Source organism: Eupeodes corollae, chromosome 3, assembly GCF_945859685.1.
Source record: "Eupeodes corollae chromosome 3, idEupCoro1.1, whole genome shotgun sequence".
NCBI classification, from domain to species: Eukaryota; Metazoa; Arthropoda; class Insecta; order Diptera; family Syrphidae; genus Eupeodes; species Eupeodes corollae.
This window is the reverse complement of record NC_079149.1, coordinates 98089000-98115345: the sequence shown is the minus strand read 5'-3', so window position 1 is coordinate 98115345 and position 26346 is coordinate 98089000. Positions and strand designations below refer to the sequence as shown.

At 33.9% G+C, this 26346-nt stretch overlaps 1 protein-coding gene across 1 annotated transcript in view; it reads right to left on the bottom strand.

Annotated features, from left to right (window-relative positions):
* Positions 1 to 25430, bottom strand: part of LOC129949506 (CD63 antigen) — a 40203-nt gene extending 14773 nt beyond the window's left edge. The window contains exon 1 of the mRNA XM_056061014.1: positions 25161 to 25430. The gene's annotated coding sequence lies outside the window, so the exon portion shown is untranslated. The remainder of the gene's footprint in view (positions 1 to 25160) is intronic.
* Between the last annotated feature and the right edge of the window lie 916 nt (positions 25431 to 26346).

Sequence of the window (26346 nt, the reverse complement as noted above, 5' to 3'; positions counted from 1 at the left end):
TATGCATTTTCACACATTAGAAAAAAGATATTGTGCCGCCTATAAAATAATCTTTCCACCAAAATTCAAGACATCGCAAGCTCAGGGATGCAACCAAGTAGCCATTGCCGACTTCAGCAAGTCTACACGTAGGCGATTGTATAGAACAGTCCCCGTCACTTTTTGGCAACCTCACGACAGTCCAGGGATTCAAAACTTTGACCTGCGAGGATGAAAGAACTCTAGAGCCACTCAAAGAGTTCTTCCGTGAAACCGTGGAAACTTAGCCAAATGCTGATCTCCGTCTTAAAGACATTAAAAAGATCAGTAATCTCAACCATCAAAAGGAAAAACTCCTGATAAAAGGGCCCACATTGCCAAAAGATCAGCTTGAGAGAAAGATTTTATCTCTCAAAACCGATCTGAAAAGCCCAGGCAGGAAGGTTATTAGAGTGAACATTTTTGAAAAGCTTAGTTTCCACCGCAGTCGTCTTTCTTTACATAAAATAACAATTTTCCTCTCTAACACGCCTACGAGGTTGGAAACCCTTTTAAGGTTTCTGTATTTAGGACAGACTATAGTAGGATGCTTTGGCATTGAGCAGCAATCCAATTATTTCTTGTTCTTGTCTTGTTGTTATGGGCTGTTACTATTGAACCAAGGTGTTTGACGGATTGCACTACTTAAAATTCATGCACCTTGATATTTTAACCAACTATTCTTCTCGTAGCCAACGCCACCTTTACTAATGTGCACCCTCAAGTTTTGTGCCGCTGGCTGAGTCGGTATAGATAAGGGCACCGTGTACAGTTTTTTTCGGTTTTAACGACGATTTCGGTATCCCCTGCGTAAGCCAGTATCTAGCTGAACCAGGTGACTACGCGATCACCTATTTTAAAACTTCAAGACAGCTAAATTGGAACTGTATAAAGCATGAAGAATAAATCCCGAATAAACTGCTATCGTGACTGATTAAAATCTATAAAAGATTCCAACAAGAGAGTCGGGAGGTCTGTCCTGCATCGTCTTTAAATGAATGTTGGAAACAGCAATCCGTGGAAATTGTCTGAACTAAAAGAACTTCTTGTGGTAATAGGATGTTTTTTTGAACTAGTGAAGTCAAGACAAGGGAAATAGAACACTCGAATATCTACCAGACTACAAAACTGATTCTAACTTTGATACTACATTCAAACCAAGGGTAAGGCATAAAATAATAATAAAAGTTTATTCTTGAACATGCAATAAAATTATTAAACATAAATTTTTTTCATGTATAACTTTTATAAGTAAGAGCAAACATTTCTATTATCACTCCGCTCCGAATTGATGCATTCCAAGGCTCCAATTTTCCAAGAGTTTGTTGATGATTTCGGTCTGTAACTCAGAAATTGTTTAGATGATATTGGGCTTAAAAACTTTATTATTTTCCGAATTGTTGTCTTATTATCGGTGTAATAGGTATTTTACAACTGTAAGTCCAATATGTATCGCCCCGGTTATTAGTTAGCTGATGCCCTACATTTATTAGACACAAGTCTTAGTCGTCTTTTGATGGGTTTTCGTCTTATTCTTGGGCCCCCGGAAATTAGTAACTCCGTTCCGAAGGGATAAAATCCCAGCTCAGAGGCAACCAATATATAATATTTTTTGAATTTGGTCCGAAAAAAATCAATACACTTGAATGTGTAGGCTTCTCGACAATGTGTGGGTTGTTGTTGTTTGTAACGTAGACCAGCGCCGAGGTGAACATTTTTCTTGTAGGAAAAGATGATTAAGCTCCTCAACGGTAACGAAGCGGATGGTTACACAAAATTCTCATCAGGCCAATGAAATAATCACTCTCATTCTCACGAACTATTTGTAAGTCATGTCGAGTTTAAAAATTGAGGTGGCTCCGGTGGTTTACGAGTTATTCGCATAGAATTGCGACTGAAGAAAACCTTACAAGAAAATTCACGTCGCCTCGGCAGGCGCAAGATAACCATGACATAAAACCGTTCGCGTAGAATATCAAAACCATATGTGGTCAGTCTCCATATCAATCAATTCAAGCCACAATAAGTTGATGATCATCGATCTATAGGAATCGCCTTTGACGGTAATGGGCTGCCCAGCTTGATTTTCGAAGAAGTAGGGAACGATGACGCCTCTAACCCAAAACAAACACCAAACAGTAACTTTATATGAATGCATTGGCACCTAGCTGGTCGTTTAGTTTCAGCTCAGTTAGATTTTGAAAGGGTGTAGGTTTAAAATCGCCATGTTCTCGTTTGTGACAGGCCAAGTTCTTGTGAGAATTAACTGCACACTTTCACGAAAATCGGCGATGTTTTTGGCAGATCTTGAGTTTCGTTGACGTAAGGGTTTTGGCTGATTGTTTACTGAGCCCGTGGAATTGAATCTGACCCCATAATTGACTTTTATCATTTGCACGTGTTGCTCGACGCTGTAACTTGCAATGGAGATTTGTTCTTAGTGTCTGATAAAAATAAAATATTTTGACACAAAGTAAAAAAACAATATGGCAGCCGCTAGCTGTCAAAATCAACCCATCCCTATTGAAAAACCCTTTACATATTCATCTTTAATTTTTGGCTCAGAACAATCCTTACGTCTAAGCAAGTCTGTAATTAAGCAGATGTGACCAATTGAACAGTTTTGTTTCCGCTAAATCCACAATTTTGGGTCATCTTCAATACTGGTTAGACCAGTATATTTTTTTTCTCTCGAACTTGGGTGATTCAAGGTTCCAACTTTTTAATGATACTACGAAGATCATCGCTATACCGAAACTTTTCCTTCTATGGTTTTTGATTGTTTTCTCCCCTTTTTTTAATGACTATTTAACTGAGCGTATTTATATCTTTTGAATACCCCTGAACCAGAAGCATTGTTCTTGAGATTCAGTGGTAAATTTTATTTCAACTTCAATTAAATTTGTCACAAAGCAAACAAACATTTAACACATACTGTTAATGTTATACACGACTCATAAAGAACTAAACAAAAACAGACAATAAGCAGACAGGCAGAAAATAAAGGTAAAACCATACCAAACTCGGTTAAGAGTTAATTGACCGATGGCTCACACATTATAACAGCATAATAATAGCAAATAGCAGTTTTATTTCAGTCTCTATCTACCAACCAAAGGTAAACACATGTGACAAACGAATATAATACTCCCCATCGATTGTTGTTGTTTAAGTTCCTTTTGAGAGTATTATAAACCGCATTTTGTACATTCAACACAAGCAACGTCACAATTTGTTGTTCACTGTCCGTCCAACTATACCTTTGTGTACTGCAAATACTAGTATCGTCGCTTCGTTCCATTACTTGGTTTTCTTCTACCTACCTACAACTTTGAATTGGGGTGTTTTGACCACGGAAACGAATTCCTTTCACTCGCCACCCCCAAGCTTTACAAACCTACCATCTATCTATCTATTTATCCACTATCCAAAAAGAATTAAGAATTAAGTTCTGCAAAAGAAGTGAAAAAAAACGAGGTTGACTGGAAGATATTGATTCGATGGCAAAAATTGCACCGAAGTTTTAACTTGAATTTAGGTCTGTGGAAAGAAGAGCTAACTACACATCGCCATACCATCATATCGCACCGGATCGATCGTCGTCGCTCGTCGAGTAGCTGGCAGGTGATTTTTCATTGGGACATCAATCGCAATCGTATATCAACCCTAATACTCTATAAATGAAAGACACACCAAACTAGACAGGTGACTTGATTCCCACTGCTCGCAACAAAAAAAGGAACGAACGCGGTCGTGGAAAACTCAATTATAATTACCCGTTCCATTTTGACGACGACGAAGCAATGTGTGTTTCATCAATAATTGACCATTTGCCCTACATACTCGTCCGCCGTCGTATACTTCGTAAAATGCCAAGATTTAAGCTTTGAAAAAAAAAACTTAACCAACCGAAGTAGCAAGAATCTACTTCTGTATGTGTTATGTCATATTATGAGCTTATTACTCAGAACAGAACTCCATACAATGCTCACAAATTTTCTCAGGAGGGAGGAGGGCACAAACAAAAAAGATGAAGTGGGATATCTATGCCGAACAGATGTGAAGTGTTGGACAAAAGGTTAATTAAATTAGTAAATTCTTGTTCTTTTTTAAGTACTTTTGAATAGCAAGTAAATTTATTTGAACCTGACGAAATTTAATTGATAATTGGGAGCTTTTTATGGTTAAGATAAGATCGAGATGAGTTTTTGCGATTTAAAATATTGTGTGAAAATGATGGAAGCATTTTTTTGGCGAGATGTCAGAACTTAAATTATCACATGGATGCCAATTGAAAAAAATTGATTCTTACTCAAACAATTAACATAAACAAAAAGTAAACATTTATTTGGTTGTCTTAAAGACAACCCTTGTTTAACTTAAAAGCCTTCCCACATAACGATAATTATCTTTTACAATAGACTCTAATGTCATTGTTTGTTGGAAAAGCACACACTTAAAACCTAATTCTAACTTCTGTAATAATACCTTGTTAGTTTATTAGCTTTATATTTTTGGGAAGGTATACCAGCAATTAATTTTCTTTTGTTATTATTTAAGTAGAAGTTAAAAGTGATAAGCTGAAGCAGATGTCGGTGACAGTTTGATACGATGAGGGCTTGATTGTCTAGGCTCCACTCAAAGTTCCTTTTTGTGTGTGTCTCCTTTTCGAAAGCGATTAAAATATCAAAATAATTAGAGGTATTTATTTATATTTTAAAGGTCACAAGCACAGGGTGATTCAAGATTTAAAGTTTTTGACTATTTTGCTGGGATTACATTTGTTTGAAACAACTCTACTTCTTATACTTTGATCCCTTTTTTATATTGTTTTTAACGTCGCATAGGAAGTTATTGTAATTGGTCCGATTTGTCGAATTGAATATTTTGTCATTTATCGACGTTTCAAGCTGCCTAGAGTCTAAAAGATTGTCTATGCTTGCGTGTGAAGTGTGTACGTACGTTCGGAAAGATTTTTTCGTCGTCCATATCTCAAGAACCAGTGGGGAAAACGACTTCAAACAAATTTTTTTATACAGATAATAATGCAGAAAGAGGCAGAAAGGACTTTCAAAAAAGTTAACCCAAAATATATTACAAATCAGTAACGCTAACGACTTGAATAAAATTTTATATCTTTTATTTTATAATTACCAAACTAGTTTAAAAACTGAAAAAAAATTCAATCAACGTTTGTTTTTATAAATCTAAAAAAAATGTCACCTCGAATATCTTACGACCAAAAATGATTTTATCTGCAAATTAATTTTATACAACGAAAAATAACGTTTTTGACATCTGGTAATTTTTTTTGAAAAGATCGAACTGACAGTTTCTTTTTTACAAAAAATAAAAAAAAAATATTAGAAATACAAATTAATGTTCGTTTCTCGATATCTCGTTAATAAATGAATTCTTTCTACGATATTTTTTTTTATGAAAAATCCAATCTGCTTTTGTTTATAAAAGAAATGGAAACGTTCAAGAAATTTTACTTCAATTTATAAAAATTGGTTTTCGAAAAAAAATCTCGTTATCAAAAAGTGATTTCTGAAGTCAAACAATTTCATTATATGCAAAATATTATTAGTAATTTGTATTTAATTTATTTTGTAGAATAATTCAAGTGACAACTGTTTTTACAAATCACGAAAACCTACAAACCTTTCAAGCAAGACTAATCGACAGACGGGATGAGAAAAGACGGGCTATAAAAGAAGTCTTATCCTGGCTTAGAGAAAACGTTATATCAACTAATGATATACGCATCTTCTCGGATAGCCAAGCAGCGTTTAAGTCCATAGACTCTGTCTTCACTAACTCACTAACAGCCCTAAATAGTCGATCACATCTCATGGAGATGGCTACAGAGTTCAACATTCACCTTTTCTGGGTGCCGGGCCATAGACATTCCAGGAAATTGCAAAGCTGGTGAACTTTCAAAAAGCGGAACAACTTTACCTCTGCTGGCTTACAATGCTAGCATAGGTATCCCCTTAGCTACATGTAAACTCATGCTAAAGCAAAGATACCATAGAAAAAACAAACTTCAGGTGGAATAACACCACCACCTGTTAAGCGACAAAACTAATTAATCTCTCTGAGTAGATTGCACCTTAGCTACGTTATAGGTGTCCTGACTGGGCACTGCTTAATAGAAAGGCATGCTATCCGACTTGCAAATGATTTTTGTAGGAGTTGCATGGACGAGGAGGAGACAATCTCTCATCTATGAGAGGTTATGAGTGTGGGTCGCATCCCAGCCTCTTTTTATATACAAATATTTTAGATTTTTATCCCGTCCGGTGGTTTCTCCACTTTTTTTTTACTCTTTTACATTATATTTTCTGCCGTAATATGTAAACGCCTAAAGCCCATCGCCAAAAAATGGATATATACTTATCGGTGTGGTCTTAGGCCAAGAAAGTCCCCAGACGATCAAATATCCACTGTGGATATCTGAAAAAAAAACTTAAGAACATCAAATCGACACAAACAATCTTTTCATCGATTTTAAGGTCGCATATGAGGGCTTCAGCAGGGAAAAACTGGGATGCCAGCACGTAACTTGATAAATCGAGCATTGTCGATCGTCGATCAACTCGAAACCAATTATTTCTGACAGCACGTAATTGGAACTCGTTTCCATTGTGACTTTTACTTAAAAAGTCATTGTGAAATACAAAATGAAATATCAAATGAGTTTTCTTTGAAATTATTTCATTGTACTTTCAATTTTAAGTTTTTTTTCGAAATGTTTTTCTTTGATTCGGAGAGTGTAAGTGAAGGCGAAGAAGTGTCTGTGCTAAAATCAAAAGAAGATATTTGAGAAATAATAGCAACCCATTCGAATTGAGTGAAAATGAGTAAATATTCAAAAAGTAAAGAAAGATCATGTAAAACATTTGTAAAACTATTTTTTTGTTTAGCTTTGTGCAGCAGTTTAGAGTCAACAAGGAATGTTTTCACACAATACTCAGCTAATTAGATCTTGCAGATGACAGAAAAAGAACAACAGTTGCACCAGTTCTACAGCTTTGTGCAATATTAAATCTCCTAGCCAGTGAGAGTTACCAAACCAATGTTGGAATAAATGTGTTGCTAAGTTTGGCACAGACAACAGTTACCATGTTCTTTCGCCGAACGTTGAGTCTCCTGGAAAATAATTTTTGTCCGCAATGGAATAATTTGATAGCTCTAAATTTGGAGACAGCAAGGAGTATTATTATAGGAAATAGTGGGCTGCGTTGATGGTACTCATAATCCTATTTTAAGACCAAAAGAAAAGGAGCACATCTATTTTAACCGTGCATATTGCTATTTTTAATTTTTTTTGCAGGTTTAAGAATTCCCTTGCTAAATAACTCCCACGTCAACACTAGATGCACTATCCTTCAATAGTCTATCCAATAACTCCCATAGAACTCAGTCCCATATTCATAAAATGATGAGTGGAGGAGAAGACCTAGACTTAGCCAGATGGATGGAAATTCCAACGCCTAAGATGGCTGGGGCAAGTAGAGCGGATGAAACCCAGCTTCGAAAAGTCTTCAAATCGCGTAGTTTTAAAGTCCACCCTATATAATTTCTGTAAGCACACCCTACTTTTCCGAAATAGTTGCCCAACGTTAAGTCTAATCATTCTGTCAGTTACCATTATTTAAAACTTTTTAATTTTGTGTTTCAAATCACTTTTAAATTGATCTTTTTTATGTCTCAAATTATATTAAAACTGTTATTATTTTTGTGTTTCAAATCATACCTCATGGCCTCATACCCCATGGCCTCATGCAACTTGGACTGCGCACCTGCAGACATCTAGCTAGAGATCGAGCTAGATCCAGAAGTTTGTAGGGTAAGGGCCTAGTTTACACATGGCTGTAGCGTCACCTTAAGTAAGTTAGCAAGTAAGACTTTTTGATGTTAAATTTTGTATTCGTCGTTTATTATCCTTTTTCGACCATACAAATTATACTCTTTTTATCTAACTTTCTTTACTAGAAACATGAATAGTAATTGGGAAGTATCAGCAAGCCACAGGAAGTTTTTTCCAATAAAATAATTGAGAACTTCCAATTAGATGAACTTTGCGCCACCTTAAGTTGTGTAAATTGACAAACGCATAACTGCAGAGATGATTTGCGATAATCCCTGTAGCACATTCATAACCGCGAATAATTGGGATCACTTAAAATGTCAATTGTTCATTATTGCAAAGTTCTATAAACTGTTGCGAACATATAAACAAAAAAAACATCAAGAATTTTCTTGATGAGTTGTTGATACCGACGCGATTTGTAGCAAAAATGGCGGAAAAAGACAATGAAAAGTATTTAATCAAATTCTAAATTGTTTATAAATTAATTAATTTGAGGAATTTCAGGGAATATTTTAATAGCGCAAAAATTAAACTATTAATTCAAACCAGATTAAAATATGAAGGTGAATTTATTGCCGGCAGAAAATCAAAGACAGTATTGTGGAGTAAAGTTCTAGAGGAGATAAATGTGTGGCTCCAGAGATGAGAAAAGTTTTGTCATTCAGTATCGCACAATGGGACCGTAGTAGGTCATAGGGTAAAACTTTGATGTTGTTATTATTGGCTCATATTTCCATATAGTATTTACAAATAGCCATGCCACCTGATTGCACAAAAAATCAATTAATCAAATCCACAAACAGAACTTTTCATTCTGTGCTTCCGAAGTGGGACATAGCAGACAAATATCGTTCTCATAGCAATTGCTCTTTTTGCAATAAGCTTTAAAGTCCTATATTGTTAAGATAAGTTTTTTTTATATTTGTTAGTAATAGATATTCAAACTGAAGGTATGTGCTATGTTTATAAAGTATGTTTTATTATTTTGATCACTTCATAACCAAGAGCAAGTTCCCACAAAGAATGCCTAAAATTTGTTTTTTTTGTCTTTTTTTTCCAATTCAACGAGACTTTTAATAACTAAGTCAAGAAGAGTCATGCTTGAATCATACACCAAAATATTCGTTTATATATGTAGCTCCAAAAACAACAGCATCTAGGTGCGTCTAGCTGCGATGGGTTGCGATTGACTATGCATTCTCCTTCTAACTGCAGCATATTTCATATATATTTTTTTAAAGGTGCTTATCTGAAGTGTTCTTTTAAACGTCTGGGGGTTCTGGATATGTGGCTTTCTTTGAACAATATTAAAAATGCGACTGAGAGGAATCGTAAGATGTAGGAGGCCTTGACGTTGTCCTTACCGGACGCTAAAAACATTCAAACTGATCACTTGCAAAATCGGATTTGTTTACTGTGCAAGCGGTTTAACATATATTGGAAGCAAGTAACTCGGTCGAAAACAAGACTGTACGAAAAATACAGCGACTGGTTAAGCGAAACCGAGGTATGAACTCAGACAAGTGCAGATCAACCATCTATGAAGCGAAAGCTGTTCAGAACGAAGTTCGAAGACTGTTTCATTGAAATCGGTGCAGTGGTTCAGATTCAATCAATCTATGACCGCCTCTCCATACAACTGTAACCACTGTGCATCGCATTGTAATCAGCTGAGCAACGATCAGCATCGCAAAAAAGCAGAGATGCCTAATCACTACCAAACAATTTGACGCATGTGACATTCTTTTGCTACTCACTATGCTAATAATCCCTTTTCGTAAGAAGACTTCAGATCCGTTACCGTCTAAATGCGTTTGTCGAGTTATCGACATAAACTCTATACACAAGCTATAGCTTCACTGAGTTCTTGAAGTGTCATAACAGCTGGACTCTATGGCATAGCAAATCTGTTTTAAAAAATCTACAGCAATTTCAAACACTGAACTTTGGAAAGACAATTTACAAATTAACTATACAGATTTCAGTTTAAAAACCTTATCAAGTTCGTTGTATATTTATGGCAATGGTGGCAAACAAACGGTACTATCCAGCAAATAAACAGCCAGCTTTTTTTATCTCAAAAAATGTGTTCATGTAATTGCAAAATTTAAGTGTGGAATAGTATTTGTGGTCGTTTTGTAGAGAATAGATATGACAACTAAAAAGGTTATAGTGTGGACTTATTGTTGTAAGTACTTGCATTTATGCATCCTACTCAAATTGAAGTAAAATGTGTGTACCTTTGGATATTTATTTCGATTATTGATACATAATTTATATATGTATGTATATGTAAATAAATATGTACATATATAAATAATCTAAAATGAAGTATGTAGGTATTTGCTGATACACCAATTGTAGGCGTCGCAAATAAACAATATGTAGGTACTTAATCCACAAAGTTATTGAACTCAAGTTGAAATGCATATAATGTACTCTACATCAATCATTATCAAACTTAATATATTGAGTTCATAATAAGAATAAAGAAAATAAAACAAAATAAATCCATTCCGCACCATTACTCATTATTTAAAGAAAAAAAGTTTAAAAAGTATATTTTATGATCAAATTAATCCCTATTTTAAAAAAATTATTTGAAATTGAATAAACAATTCATAATCGTTTTGAATTTTGTAAATTTGTAATTTTTGAGGTACAATATAATTTCTTATTGGGAAAATGTAGTTACACAACCATAATACACTCAAAATGTATAAATTTTTACTTTCGAGATTAAAACTCAATTAAAATAAGATTCAATAAGCGAAGAAAGAAATCTAAGTGACTCATTCACATGATAAATTCTTTTTTGTTTTCTTTTCTTCTCCCTGGAAAGCCTTTACTACAATCAACGTAGTTAAACACAAATTAAAGTGGTGCAATAATTCGTCTACTTTTGGCCAAAAGTAGCCGACGATATAGAATATAGATTAAAACCAACAGAATCTTCTATTGTCAATCATTATCCGCTATTAAGAGAAAATTCTTAGTTAGCCCCATTTATAATTGGAACCATACCGCTAAGCTGATAGAGCCACAAAAAAAGAAGGACAGCCTGGGTGGTTAGTATCACTAACCACCTCTTTCGGAATTTTTATTTTGAGTTTTACAGCTTCTAGCGACAATTTTTTAAAGTGTGGTTAATTTTCGAACCATGCTTGACAGGATTCGACAGATTTGCGGTAAATTGAATGCATAACTGTTATTTTGCGTTCGGTTCAATTTTGTGATAAAGTGATTTTATACGCGTGTTCGATAAGAAAATTGTGAATTGGAAAAGTATTTTCTCGTAAATATATTTTATACGTGTTTACATAGAAAAAATGTTACTTTTGTGTTTTCACTGTGTACTGATTAAGAAAAAATGGTGGTTACTAAACTAACCACCATGAATATTGTGTGTTCACAGTCCAAATGAAATTTATACATGGAAATATAATTCCGGCTACAAGGAAGAGAAACTTTCGAATATTTGTTGGAAGATATTCGTTCAGGAAACGACAGTTTTTGTAGTGACCAGGATGATGGAGAAGAAAGATACGATCAGCCAAGTCCACTTTTGTTAGGGGATTTGGTAGGAGAAGTTCCCAATTATAACTTTGATTCCGATGATGACCTCCCTTTATCAAACTTAGTTCAGCGAAATCCTAATGTTACAGAGTCCAACACCGTGAATGTAAATAGACCAATGACACTAGCTCAAGTGGAAGAAAAATTATAGAATGGACACATCTGGTGAGTTTTCGGAAAGTGTGGGAATATCTGATGAAATTCTGGGCATGGAGAATATTGCCCCTCTTTCACTATTTCGGGAATTTTGGACAGAACATTTACAAAATATTTTATGTTTTCAAATTAACCTTTAAGCAACTCAATCTGGAAAACCTTATACACCCACTACAACTGAAGAGCTTGACGTTTTCATTGAGTTGAAATTGGTGATGGGTATACAAAAAATGCCAAGCTACAAGGATTACTGGTCTTCAGCACCTGATTTTCATGACAGCTATGTCTCGAAGTTTATGAGCTTGAATAGATTCAGTTGGCTTCTGAATTGCCTGACAGAAACTGCCCAAATTTCGACAAACTGTATAAAATTAGACCTCTACTGGACATTTTACGAACTAATTTTCGAAACAATTAGAAGCCATCAGAAAGAATTGCTATTGATGAGAGTATGATAAAGTTCAAGGGAATGAACTTTTTGAAGCAATACATGCCAAAAAAACCGACAAAACGAGGGTACAAGGTATGGACGATGTGTACAGAGTTAGGTTGCTGCCTTGATTTCGATTTTTATACTGGCAAGCATGGAACTAACATTGGAATTGACTTAGGCGGTAAAGTTGTAACGAAATTTTGTGAAAATTTGAAAGGAAAAAATCAGTCTATTTTGATAATTATTTCAACAGTTACCCTTTACAAGTTAGATTACAAGAAGACAAAATTTTCGCCTGTGGAACGGTGAATTCAAATAGAAAGTTCTTGTCTAAGCTAAAAGAAGACAGGCATTTACGCAGAGGCGAACACGATTACCGCAGAAAAAAGTTAGTTTGTTGAAATAGAAAGACAAGAGATCAGTATTCATGTTGTCAAACTATCGTGATTCTAAGAACGTTTTTAAAGTTAACCGTAGAGAGAGCGATGGTACCTATAACGAGGTTTCCTGTCCAGAATCCGTTAAAGACTACAACGAGAACATGAATTTTGTCGATAAATTTGACCAGCTCAAAGGAAGTTATGCTGTTGATAGAAAATCACACAAGTGGTGGCACAGGATTTTTTTTCATTTCCTTGATTGTTGTGTGGTCAATGCCTTTTTAATTTATAAGGAATTCTTCTCGCACGGACCTAAACCCATTAACTCTGAAAGACTTCAGACAAAGCGTATACCAGGGTCTTCTGGCGCCGGGATATGTCAGACAGAAGCAAAGGCCTGGTTTAGAACACAGAAAACAAAGTTCCAGGTCCTCATCTCTTGGACCTGCATTTATCAAACGCCACAAGCCTGCAGTCGCAGAGAAAATTAGTCTAGAATGCAGTCAACATCAACCAGAAAGAAGTACTTCGAGAAGATGCTGCAAATGTAGAACTAAAGTAAATGCAGTGAGGTTACCCTTTGCATTCGCAAAGGAAAAACCTGTTTTGCAGATCTCGAAAACCTTAGTAATCAGATTTTTAGTATTTTCTGCTATATTTTAGTCGATTTAAATTTTAAAAGTAAAACAGAAATGATAAAATATTCTTAGTATACAATCGTGACTGAAAGAGTTAAGGACTTCGTTGGACAGGGTACGTAGCACGCATGAGCAAAGGAGAACCCGCCCGTAATAATGAATGAGGTTCAGTGAACAAAATTAAATTTTCGTAATAATTTTAATGATCACTGAAATTGTAAACAGAATTAAAAAGAAAAATTTGACATGAGTAAATTTGGCCCCTCTCCTGAAATTGTAACAAAAATCATTTTTTATTACCATTGATTGGTCACCAAAATTAAGTTTTTATCAGCCATAACATAGTTCTTCAAAAAAAATAATGATAATTTGGACCGCTATGATTTTTCGGTCAAAAACAGTTTCATCATAAATCTTGACAATGTTTTTTTTTTCCAGGATTTTAAGAAAGCGATTACTGATTTAGAAAATTATCACGAATTTTATTAAAATAAAAACACCTTAATGAATTTACATAGCCTCAAAAGCCATAATATATGGCCTTTTCAATTTTAAAAAGTTATATCTCAAAAACCTGAAGAAATAGATTGATTTTGAAGTCGAATTCGAACTGTGGCCATCAAAAACCATAGAAAATGTTTAAATTGATTGTCAGTTACAAAACCTTGTTGATCAGTGTAATTTAGTAGTGGCTTGAAGTTATTCACTGTTATCGAAAACATTATTTGTATGCGAAGGTTGCATTGGCGCTTTTACAAGGACATTTCGCGGCGAGTGTTCGTAAGACCAGCTTAAATTTTCCAAAGTAGGGAGGATATCTAAAGCTGTTTATAATGTGTTTCATGATGCATCTTGTGAACGGTAATTCTGTTCCAATTTTTCAGCTCCTTCGCTAGTTAAATAAGCTTATCGTTTTTGAACAAATTTTTGTCACTGCTAGCTTGATGCTATTTTTTGTTAATTTTTAACTCGACTGTTTTGAAAAGTGGAACCAAATCAGTCATCAGTTAGTACAATATTAGCAAAAATTAAAATAATATAATACGGGCAAAAACGAGCAAATGATTTAAGAATCCGAGACAAAATGAAAAAAATTGGTAATTTTAGAATGAACAATTTTTTTTTTGAACAACTATTTTTATATTTGGTCCAAAACCCTTTGTTTTGTATAACACTCCTTACTGTCTAAGATACGAGCATGTAAAATATTCCATTCCCTTAAGGTTTGTCGTAAGATGCCAAAAGCCTAATTCACTTAAGGGTTATCGTAAGATGCCAAATGACTCTTTTAAGTATGGCCTAATTCATGGTTTGAAAAGAGTGTTCTTCAAGCCAGCTCTGGAAAATCCTTGGAGAATGGTATGGATCATTATCTTTTTTAAAATCTCTTCAGTGGAATATGCCCTTTCATCAACAATTAAAATAAATAAATTAGGTGGTGCAACAGTCCGTAGAGCCTAATGACTTACAACTCTAAACTCTAAACCATTCCTGTGTGAGAGTAATGTTGTCAGGAATGGAAACAAACAAATGTCCCATGTAAAAACAAACAAAACTTTAGTTGACACAGGCGTAAGGCAGGGATCAAACCTAAGACATCTGGCATGAAATTCCAAGCACTAACCATCACGCAACCGGCAGTACTTCCGACGATATGCTGATAGAAAAAAGTGGAAAATAAACCAAGAAATAAAACAATTGATAAAACTTGCAAAATTGAGTACAATAGTGTTTTCCTTGAGATGCATTTCTTTAACGGTTAGGCTTGGAAAATGCTTATTTTTTGCGATAAAAAAACCAACAATTTTGGATGAATTCAAAAGCCAACATTCAAGACAATATAATATGTAAGTAGAATATTGTTGGACTGAGTCATCAAAAATAAGGCCAACCTCTTGAAGCAATTTTAACAAAGCCGAGGCGGCAATTTGAAGAACTTTCTATTTTAAACAAGAAAGTACCCAAAATAAACAATGATTTAGGTATCTGCATACTTATGAATATTTATGTGAAGTTATAGTATTTGTTTGCTCGAAGTGACTAAAATATGGTACTGCCTAAGTTTCTTTATTTAAATAAAGTTGTTCAAAGAAGCTTTGTAACTGATAAACTTAAAAATAGCTATAGCCATCTAATCTACATACACTTAAGAATCTTTATTAAATCCCCATAAGCAAAAAAAACAATGACAAATGTGAGTACGATACGCTATTTACTCGTACCTAACATATTACTTCGACAATTAGGTATCTAGGTAAAGTTCTTGGGCTAGTAATAAAAATGTGCTTATCTATTCGTCATTGGTAAATGCGAATAAAGTAAATTAAAATTAGCTGAGTTATTAAACAAAAACACTCCTGATAATTATTTTTTCCATACACAGTGTTGGCCAAAACTTAAGCAACAGTTTGCTTTAAAGAACGTCTTACGATGTAGTACGCTGTATTGATCATGAAATCTTAATTTTTATGTTGTTTCCAAAAGCAATTAGCAATAACGCAAGAAAAAAAATAGCAAATATCTCCACTTAGTTTTACTGTTGGCCAAAACTAAAGCTAATTTTTTGCTGCTTATCTTTGAACTTGTCACATGATATCAAGAGATGGACATTAAAAACGTAACAAAACATAAAATTTACAAAAATAGTCATTCACTGCATGGAAATTGTGGAGTTATAACCTGTGAAATAATTGTTGGTTTTTTTTTATTTTTAAATATCCAACAAACAATCAAAGCTTGCAAAAAAGTATAAAACATATAAGTAAATCAGTGATACCGCGCTTTACAATATCATTTAACAAGAGTAACACAGTGAAAACTATCCACAGAGGTGGTAGGCCAAGGGCAACGATGCTTAAAGTAGATAGACTCCTTGCCCGAGCAATACAAAAAAACCTATTATAAAGAAAACGTAAAATAGACCTAACGCCCCCGGAAGTGAGTGAAAGAACGGCCGGAAAGCGATGGATGGTGGCTTAAAATAGTTTAAGATAGTGCAAAAATCTATTATTTCGCTCAAAAACAAGAAGGAAAGATTGAAATTTGACAGAGCTTTTTAAGTGGACAATTTTCAAATGGAAGACAGTGCTATTTTCGGACGAATCAAAATTTAATTTTAAGATACCAGACGGTTGTCAACGGGTTCGTCGTCCAACTAACCAAGGACAAGACATTCGTTTACAAGAGGAACCTGGGAACATGGAGCAGGAAGCATCATGGTTTGAGATGCTTCTCTGGATAGGGAGTTGGGCCTATTTATAAAATAGTTGGGATAATGAATCGCTATGTATACAAAGAAATTTTGGGCAACATCATGCTCTCCTACGCAGAGGAGAATGTAACTCTTAAATCAACTTTTCAGCACGACAGCGATCCAACACACCGTCAAGGTAGAAAACGAATGGTGGTTTCGAATTCATAAAGTTGAGTTAAGGGAATGGCTAGCGCAGTCGCCGGCTCTCAACCCCATAGAGAATCTATGGGAGGTTACAAAAGGGAGAATTGTACGCGAAAGGTGTAAAACTCTAAAAGACCTCTTTGCCCAAGTCAATGATTCTTAGAATAGCATTCCTAGCACTTTTATCACGATTCTTATTATCACGAATGTTATTGAGAGTATGCCTAATAGATGCAGAGCAGTGGTCGAAAACAATGGTTTTGGCATAATGGCAGTGCCATTAATATTCGTTTTGTTTTTGATAAAACTACGTTTAGTCGCTTGGCCATATTTTTTATAATTTTTTGAAGGTATTCAATGCCTATTTAGCTCTATTCTTCTTGAAGCCGTTGCTTTAGTACACTTATTGACGAGACAGGTTTTTCGCAAACTCGATGGTCTAATTCATTCCACAAATTCCATGTTAATTGGGTTAAGGACTGGAGATTGTGGATGTGTTTTGATAACTTTTGGATGTTGTCCTTGTAAAATTTGAAATTCCTTAAAACCCACATTATCTCCGCATTTTGCCTTACATTTTTCGTTTAGGATCCTCAAATAGTATTGTTTATTTAATATACCGTCGGTGAATATTAAATTTCCCAATGTCTCTTGCCGAAATGCACCCCAAACCTTGATGTGCCCGCCTCCATGCTTCACTGCTGGCTTTGTGTTCCTGCTTTTAAGCTCTTTATTTGTCTTGGGCCACACCATAACTCTTCCATTCGATCCAAAGAGGTTGTACTTACTCTCGTCAGCAAATATTACATCATCCCACCAAGTTGCATCCTTATTTTTATGTTCCCTCGCAAATTTGATCCGAATTTGCCTGTTGCGCATATTGATGAATTGATTTTTTGGGCAACACGACCATTGTAGCCATTTACCTTTATGGTTCGGCGTACTATTGATGCAGATATTTAATTGCAAAATTTTTTGTGCAATTATGGTGAAAAATAACAAGGTTTCTTTTTTCAAGGCTTGCATTTTTTCCTTTTTAAGTAAAACCAACCGATTTTACACTAAATTGTTTTAAAAATGAATGGAAACGTCTAACAAACACTAATTATAAAGAAAAGGGGTTGCTATTATGTTTTAATAATGATATCTTTCAAATGGCTGCTGCGGCTGGCTCGAATAAATTTCAGCCGCGTCCCAATTTTTGACAACTTTTTGCAGAAAATGCAGTAAATTTTCTCGGGCTTAACTGCATTAACAAGCACACACATAACATCAAAAAATAATAGTCCAGATCCAGAGGTGTTAAATTGCCCATAACGCGAATTAATGCCCTCACCAAATATTAATACATACAGTACTGTGCAAAATTCTTTCTTTAGTTTTCTAAACTTTTTTGATATTACGTTGTAATTGTTGGAAAAAAATTGACACTCTTCACCTTAACAAAAAATAAATACCTTAATAGTTGAGAAAATTGCTGTGCAAAACATTTGCAACTTAGATATCACAACTAAATTTCAAACTTTTTTCTTACTTCAAGGATGGAAATGTTAATATTTATTTCCGTACTCATTGTTTTTTATAACGGTTGTATATCTTCTGGGCATCGAAGCTATAAGGTTACCGTTTGGAAGGTCATTCCACTGCCTCTGAGTTCCAGCGAATAGGTCACTTTTGTGCTTAAATATGTTGCGCCCAGTTCTTCTCTTCACATTTCTCACAGGTCCTCTATTGGGTTTAGGTCAGGGAATTGGGCTGGCCATGGTAAAATCTCAATCTTTTTTTCTGTAATCCACTTTGTAGCCAAGTTCAACTTGTGTTTGGGATCATTGTCGTGTTGGAACGTCCATTTCCCAATAGGCATGGCAGCAGGGTGTTACAAAGGATTATTACATAGTCATCAGGCTTCATTATGTCCTCCACTTGTCGAATTGACTTGATTCCTTGACCAGAGAAGTAGCCTAAGACCAAAATTTAACCACTCCATGTTTGACCATCCCTTTAGTGAATTTAGGATTTAGCCTCTCACCTCTTCGCCTCCTGACATGTTGTTTTCCACCCGATCAGTGCATTTTGAACTTTTATTCGTCAGAAAACTAGACCATTTCCCATTTATCGGGACTTCAATTGAGATGAGTTTTTGCATAAGCCAAACCAGCTTTCAAATTTGTTTTTAAATAAATGGCTCTTTTGATATCTGAAAACCTAACAATGTGGCCGGCTACGGTGCTTCGAGGCCTTCCTCATCTATGATGGCATAACACATTTCCATTTTTGATGATTCTACAAATAGTTGATTTCTTTTAAAATTCTTTTTGTGATGCTACTTTTTTGAAACCACACAAAATTCTGGATTTTATATATCCAATGATTATTTGTTTTCGCCATGAAATGATACACGAAAGTCTACATATGATCAAAATTAAAGTAACTATAAATTAAACAAATTCAATTTAATATTTTGTTGGACCACCTTGTGAGTCCTGGACAGCTTTGAGTCTTCGAAGCATAGACTGAAATAAATTTTCGGTGACGTCAGGGGTTATTGAAGACCAAGCATTCGCAAGAGTAGTTCTCAGTGAATTTTGATCTGTTATCCTAAATTTGAGAACCCTCCTTTCCAGTTCATCCCAGATGTGCTCTATGATATTGAGATCTGGAGACTGCGGTAGTGGATGAAGCTGTTTTGAAACCCTAAACATCAGCCACTCCTTTATAATCTTCGCCGTATGTTTGGGGTCGTTGACTTGGTGCAGGATTCAGCTGTTTCCGAACCCTAGTGCTTCAGCAGAAGCGTCCAAATTATTACGCAAAATGTCCAGATATTGAAAGCGATCCATAGTCCCATCAATAAAAACTAGCCTTCCTACACCAGAGGCTGCTACAGCCCCCCAAACCATTACATGTCCTCCTCCGTGGCTCACTGTAGCAACAAGATTTTTCATATTTATGTCTTGGTTCACCTTCCCCATATTTTTCCCCTGCCATCGGATCCAAAAATGTTGAATTTACTTTCATCAGTAAAAGTACCCTTTTCCAAAAACCGTGGTCCTCCGAAATGTACCGGTTCGCGAACTCTAGGCGTTTTTCTCGATTAGTGTTGCTGATAAATGGTTTTTTTCTTGGCAATCTCCCATTAAACTCTTTACATCTTAAAACTCTTCGCCAATTTAGGTGCACTTATTCTAGGATTGTGGTTAAATTTCCGAATAATGCTTCGGATATCGCGAGTACTTAATTTTTTCGGACGACCAGAACGGGGCTTATTTGCTACATATCCCCATTATTCCATTATTAATTATAATTTGTTATTATTGTTTGTACAGTTGAGGAACTTTTACCCACGATTTTTCCAATAGCACCATAACTTTTCCCTTCGATTCTATGCTTTATAATAAAATTTTTTTATTTCAATTGAGGTTTTACTCCTTTTAACAATATTAATCAAATATCACACATGAAATAAACAATATTATGAAAGATAACTGGTCACTAATGGTGATAAAATCCAATTTTGTAATTAAAAAATAGATTAAATGTACAGTGTATCAGAACGTTTCATATGTACACTTTCGTGACTTACAATTTTAACAGTTTTTTGATCTCTTTAAAATATTATGAAAAAAATACCGTTAATGTCTCAATTCATATCTTTTAAATAATATTCCAGTATTTAGTCTAAGCAAATATATTTGAGTTTTGGCTTGAATCATTGATATGTCATTTTTCATAGCTATATGCTGATTTTTGTCACTGACTGTATAAACTTACCAACTTCAAAATAAATGAGATTAACCGTTTTAAAAATGAGACGAAAAGGAAAATGGCCACTAGTTGCAAATATTTTGCACAGCAGAAATCATTATTGTTTTTTTAAAAAGCAATGAATTTGCAGAATTTGCTTGTGGATCAGTGGTTTAAGATTATGACAATTAAGGTGACACATAAAAATGTCTAAAGCAATACAAATTATGTGATTAGAACAATTTGTATATATTTACATACATTTTATTAGATTGTCACCATACGAAGACGTCTTTTATAAGCGAAGTTACCAGCCCGAAGTCCACGCAAGGTACCATTCTTGACGAAAAGGCATGTGGCAAAGAAAATGGAGTTTGTTAAAGCGCATAGAGATTGCGCAAAAGAGAAATAGAGGAATGTTCTGTGAAGCAATGAAAGCAAAGTCGTCCTTCTTGGGTCCAAGGGTCGTCGAGAATATGTGAGAAGACCCTAAAATGCAGCATACTATCCACCAGATTTGTAAAGACTGCAGTCTTTTGGGTAATGCATTCAATTAAGTCGCAGTTAATTAACTAATTTTTCGAATGTAAGTTAATACTGCGACTGGGAATTTAACTGCAAAAAAAAACAGTCAGCAGTCAGTACTTACTGCAGTTCTTTTAACTGGTTTTAGTCTTTTTAGTCAGTACAAATTCTTTTGTACTGGGGTATTAGAATTTTAAGTCAGTAAGTCTTTTAACTGCAGTTAATTAACTTTAAGTCAATTAACTTTTTTTTAGTCTTTTGACTTCTTTTAGTCTTTATAAGTCCAAACATTTTTTAGTAATGTGAAAAATTCACTATAATTCTGACATACGGTGCCAGAATTAACATGTAATCCATTATTCTTAAATGTAATATAACGAACTACCAAGTGTTTATTTTATAGGGAAAATATTTTTACCTCTTCAATAATTTTAAAATCTTGGTTACAAACCACAATAACATTCGACTCATTTTCGCTTTCCAAACTAGTAGAGCTTAACGGCTCTGCGGAATGTGAAGTGTCCGTTTTTGAAATGTTTTCCGAAGATGTCGAATCCAGTCATCTTTTTTTTTGCACGATCCCAGAAGTATTCGATGGATGACATTTTTTGGTGTTCTTGTTTATTTTTGCAGACGATGGACCTGCCATTGAATCATCCAAACAAAAATCCATGGTAATCGGTATACACATTTTTTTTACTTTAAACAATAAACCAAATAACTTGCACTTCTTATACACGACTAATAATGATGTTTAAACAATTTAGAAAAATAGAACAGCTTGATTTGGCTTTTGAGAGAATCTTAAGATTATGAACTGAGGTCTAAGTAATATGCAACACTGGGTGTCTTCCAGTTGAAGTTTCATTAGTGAGATATAATTAATAAATCGTTTCTTAAAAAAAAATTGTGAAAAATATTTATAAATACTTTCAATAATCAAGTTAAGTTTATTCTGTTTAAACAAAATAATAAGGAAAATGTAAAATGTAATTATTGGGTAAAATTCAAAAATCTTGTATGTTGAACATTGCAGATTGAATTGTTTTTTATGTATTGGTTAATTACATAAGTATCACACAAAAAATTATTTTTCTATTCTAAATTTTTGGTTGCTGAACACGAAAATGACGGTGAAAGAAGTGTTTTCCAGATCCAGTTTTAAAAATATATTATTAAATCTTCTAACAGAAATATTACCTTTTCCATATTACCAATATATTTTAACATTTGCACTATCAACGGAGTTCAATAAATATGTTATGTGATCGAAAAATCAAAAACACCCTGTTGGCATTCTCTAAGTTTTCTCATCACGGGACAATCACTGATAACGAGTGAGAACACATTTTTTTTAAGGTAACGCAGCAACCATGTGCACTGTCCAGAGTGAGTCAAGTGTCGTCAAAAATGTTAAAGTTAAGATCAACAGATCTTTCCGTTAACCTTATTTACAGCATTTTTATTTAACTCATATATTGTACTTTAAATTAAATTCACAACTCTGACTCGTGTAAGTACATTAGGGTATTGTTCTTATTTGTTTTTCACAAAGGTTTTAAGATTCATATAGTCGCTGTTGCCGTTTATTTAAAAAAAAATGTTTTATATTATAAAAGCACAGGCTAATTCGGTACACATGCAGATTGGGAATAGACCTTTTGAAAGGGGGTCCATTTACAATCTTTGGTGGGAAGGGCATTTTTTTAAGAATAAATATTTGATAATCAATTTTTCAAAAACTATTTGATTACAACTTAATTTTGAAACAAAATTAAAGAATTATGTCTTTATTTGGAGGTAATTTAGGCCCATTAAACACGAACTTCTTATAACAACCACCCGTTACATATCAATCAAGCAAGAAATAGAAGCATCTGCTCATGTTTTTTTCTTTCTAAGACTGAATTAGCATATTACCAAACCAAAATATTGTTTAATTATTCCAACAATATATTATACATACTATGTATACATGAATGTATGACAAATCTGAACACATCTTTAAAGCCGTTTTCAAAACGCATCAGTATTCAAAATTTTTGAAAAAAAAAAACAGAAATACAGATGTACATATTTTATTTTTATATTTATCTCTTTACTTTGTTTTTCGATTTACAATATACTTTCAAACGACGCGACGTACTCTTAATAATCTTTGGACTTGTAAAGACTAAAAGAAGTCAAAAGACTAAAAGAAAGTTAATTGACTTAAAGTTAATTAACTGCAGTTAAAAGACTTACTGACTAAAAATTCTACTAATACTGACTAAAAAGACTAAAACCAGTTAAAAGAACTGCAGTTAATTAACTTTTATCCAATTAACTGCCAAGTCAGAAAGTAAGTACTGAATGCTGACTGTTTTTTTGCAGTTAAAGTACTTTTGTAAGTTAAAAGACTAATGCAAAAAAGTATTATTATTAGTCCCAAAAAGACTGCAGTTTTTACAACTCTGCTATCCACGGTACACTATACAAACAGTGAAGCATGGTGAAGGAAAAATTATGATATGGGCTTGCTTTTCATATTACGGTTTCGGGCCTATTTATCCCATGGGGAGTATAAGGGATGCAACCGTGTATGTGAAAATTCTCGAGGAGGTTATGTTATCCTATGCTGAAGAGGAAATGCCGTTGGTTTGGGTATACCAGCAAACCTATTACCCAAAGCATGCGTCAAAAAAGGCAAAATCATGGTTTGCCTAGAAGAAGTTATCCCCGACCTTAACCCCATCGCAGATTTGTGGTTGGATAACAATGGTTATGCAACAAAGAACTAATTGTAAGCTAACATTATTTGTATACTTTTATATAGCTTATTACAGTTTTTCTTACTTCTTACATAATAGATCTAGTACTTTGTCATGCACTGCTATTTTTATGAACAGCCATATATTTAATAAACGATTTTTACTGCGACAAAGCTAACAGTAAAAAATCGATAATACTTATTTTCTGTAATTATGAATAAATATTTTAGTTTGTTATTAGAAGTTTAATGAAATATATTATAACGTTGATATTGAAGACCTTTATATTTTATTTATAGAGCACTGCTATTTTATGAACACAACTGTATATACGAATGTTCGTTTTTCTGATGGGCGGTGATAGTTGCAAAAGTTTTGCAAAGTACTGTAAATTGTTTGTTTTGTTGTGTGGCGCGAATGAAACCATTATTTTTGTAATACATTTTAACGATTTTCAAACGTTGTTCAAAAGTCTCTTCATTATTAAAGGGCAAACCAAACCTAGCAAAATTCAAGTGAAAGCTCTTAGAAAAAACAACTCTGAAAAAAAGTATTACTAGATTGAAAACCACACGTCAAAATAAACAACCGTTACATACATTCATTTTTTAATTTTTATAGCTGGTCCAGAAGTTTCCGATATTATACCAACCAATCTTCATACCTAAACCTATATGACATAGAAACAATTGATAACTCTACATTCACAACTGCAAACTGCAATGCGTCTCCTCTCGATGTCCAACTTCCAATCTTTAAAATAAACAAAACATTCAAATCCACTTCATTGTTCAGCACAATTCACTATCAAAATAAACAAAATGTCATTCGAAGTTAGGTATGCACATAGGGACCGACCAAACTATATACATACATAAATAGCTTTATCATCATATTTCAGAAAAGCAAGAGTAACATCACTGAGCTCTCTAACCAAACCACCATGCATCGGCCGCAGCATAAGCATAAGCAGCATGCCAATGGCCAAGAACAAGAAGGCAACAAAAAGTCTTCGCGCCACGAGAAAACATAACTAAACTATAGCTACTTTCAAGTTTATTTATATTTTCTTCATTTTTTTATAAATGCAATGCTAAGGTTTGATGTTATCATATATTTATCTACCGATCTACCCAACTCTACGTGTTATTACTCCCATTGCAGGGATTAACAGGAAAAGAATCATACATGCGCAATATTACTTTAAATTCCCAAATCCACATTTCATAATTCTTCCTGTGCTCCTGTCGCATAAGCATAATACTTTTTCTTCTTCTCTCTTAATAATAAATAAAAATAAAGCCTACATACAAATAAAACAAAAGTTAGATGAAAAATGTTTGCCATTCAAAACAAAAACAAAACTTTTATTTTTTCAATTCCTGATGAATTTCTAGATAAAAGGTGAAAAGTGGGTTCAAATTCCATAGGTTAGGTTGGCTTCTGGCGGCCTCTTCTGGGCGTAACTTTAAAGTTATTTAATCAACACTAACTCCAAAAGAACAAACAAATTAAAAGGAAACACAAATTGACCTCATTTCAAGAACTGTGCATGTCCCATTCCCATGGAACGTGGAAGATTAAAGTGTCTATAGTTTTCTTGTTTCAAGTGTAAAAAAAAAGTTTATTATAATAATTGGTATAAATAAATTAAGTCTTCTTACCTGTTTGTTTTTTACAGTTAAATGCTGTTTTCGTTTTTGAACACAGATTATAGTGGAGTTCAGACTTATTTTTTAATTAGGAATTTTTTAGTTAATTATTATTTTCAGTTACCGCCACAATAACCACACAAGACACAACAGACGGAGAGACAGAATAGAATCTGAATTCTGAACAAAATATTATAAATTTCCTTTTTCTTTTTTAATTCACATGAAAATCCCGATACAAAAAATTCTTACTCTGGCCGAACCGACGTTTTCAAGAAAAACAAATCAACTGTAAATGTAAAAGTGGAAGGAAAACCAAAAAACTTGTGTGGTATAGTGCTATCGCTCTTGACAACAACAATTGTGCTGCGTTGTGATATGTGACGTATTTATGCGTTGCATTTTTTATGTGAAGGAATTGGAACTTTCGGGTTGTATGACCTTCTCTTTTTTACTTATATGGATAGAAGGTAGTTGTTTATGTTCGAAAATTCGAAAAAGGGATAAGTATGCGAGAAAGTGATGGCGATAGCGAAACATATGATTATAAGTGTAGGTAAAAAAGAGAGAAAACTAATTTGTTTTGTCTGAGAGTGACAGCAAGATTAGTGAAAAGAAATGCAAAATATGAGAGATAAACTTTTGTTTTTTGTGATAAGAAATTTGAACTTTTAAATAAGCTAGTTACATGAAAACATAGATGTCACTGTTTATTATTATTAGTTTTTCTTTTAACTGTTTCCGGTTGAGTATATGTTAAAACGGGAGTGGTCATATTCATACTACCGTATGGTTAATATTCTGTATTTCAAAATACAATAATAATTTTGAATTACAGAATTTTGAGATACAGTACTTTGATCATTTTAATATGTTGTACATACAGTGGTGGACAAGAATTTAGCACACTTGTTAAAGAATATAAAAACCATTTTATTTTCTATTTGTTTTCTTATATTGAAATTAGTTATATATTATTAACTTCCCATAGGAAGTTATTGTAATGGTTGCGATTTGTCAAATTGAAAATTTTGACATTTCTCGAGGTTTCAAGAAGAAGATTTTGAGAAAGATGTCTGTGCTTGCGTGTGTACGTACGTTCGTATGTTCGCGACGTTTTCTTCGTCGTCCATTGCTCAAGAACCAGAAGAGATGTCGATTTCAAATAAATTTTGTTATACAGATAATAAGGCAGAAA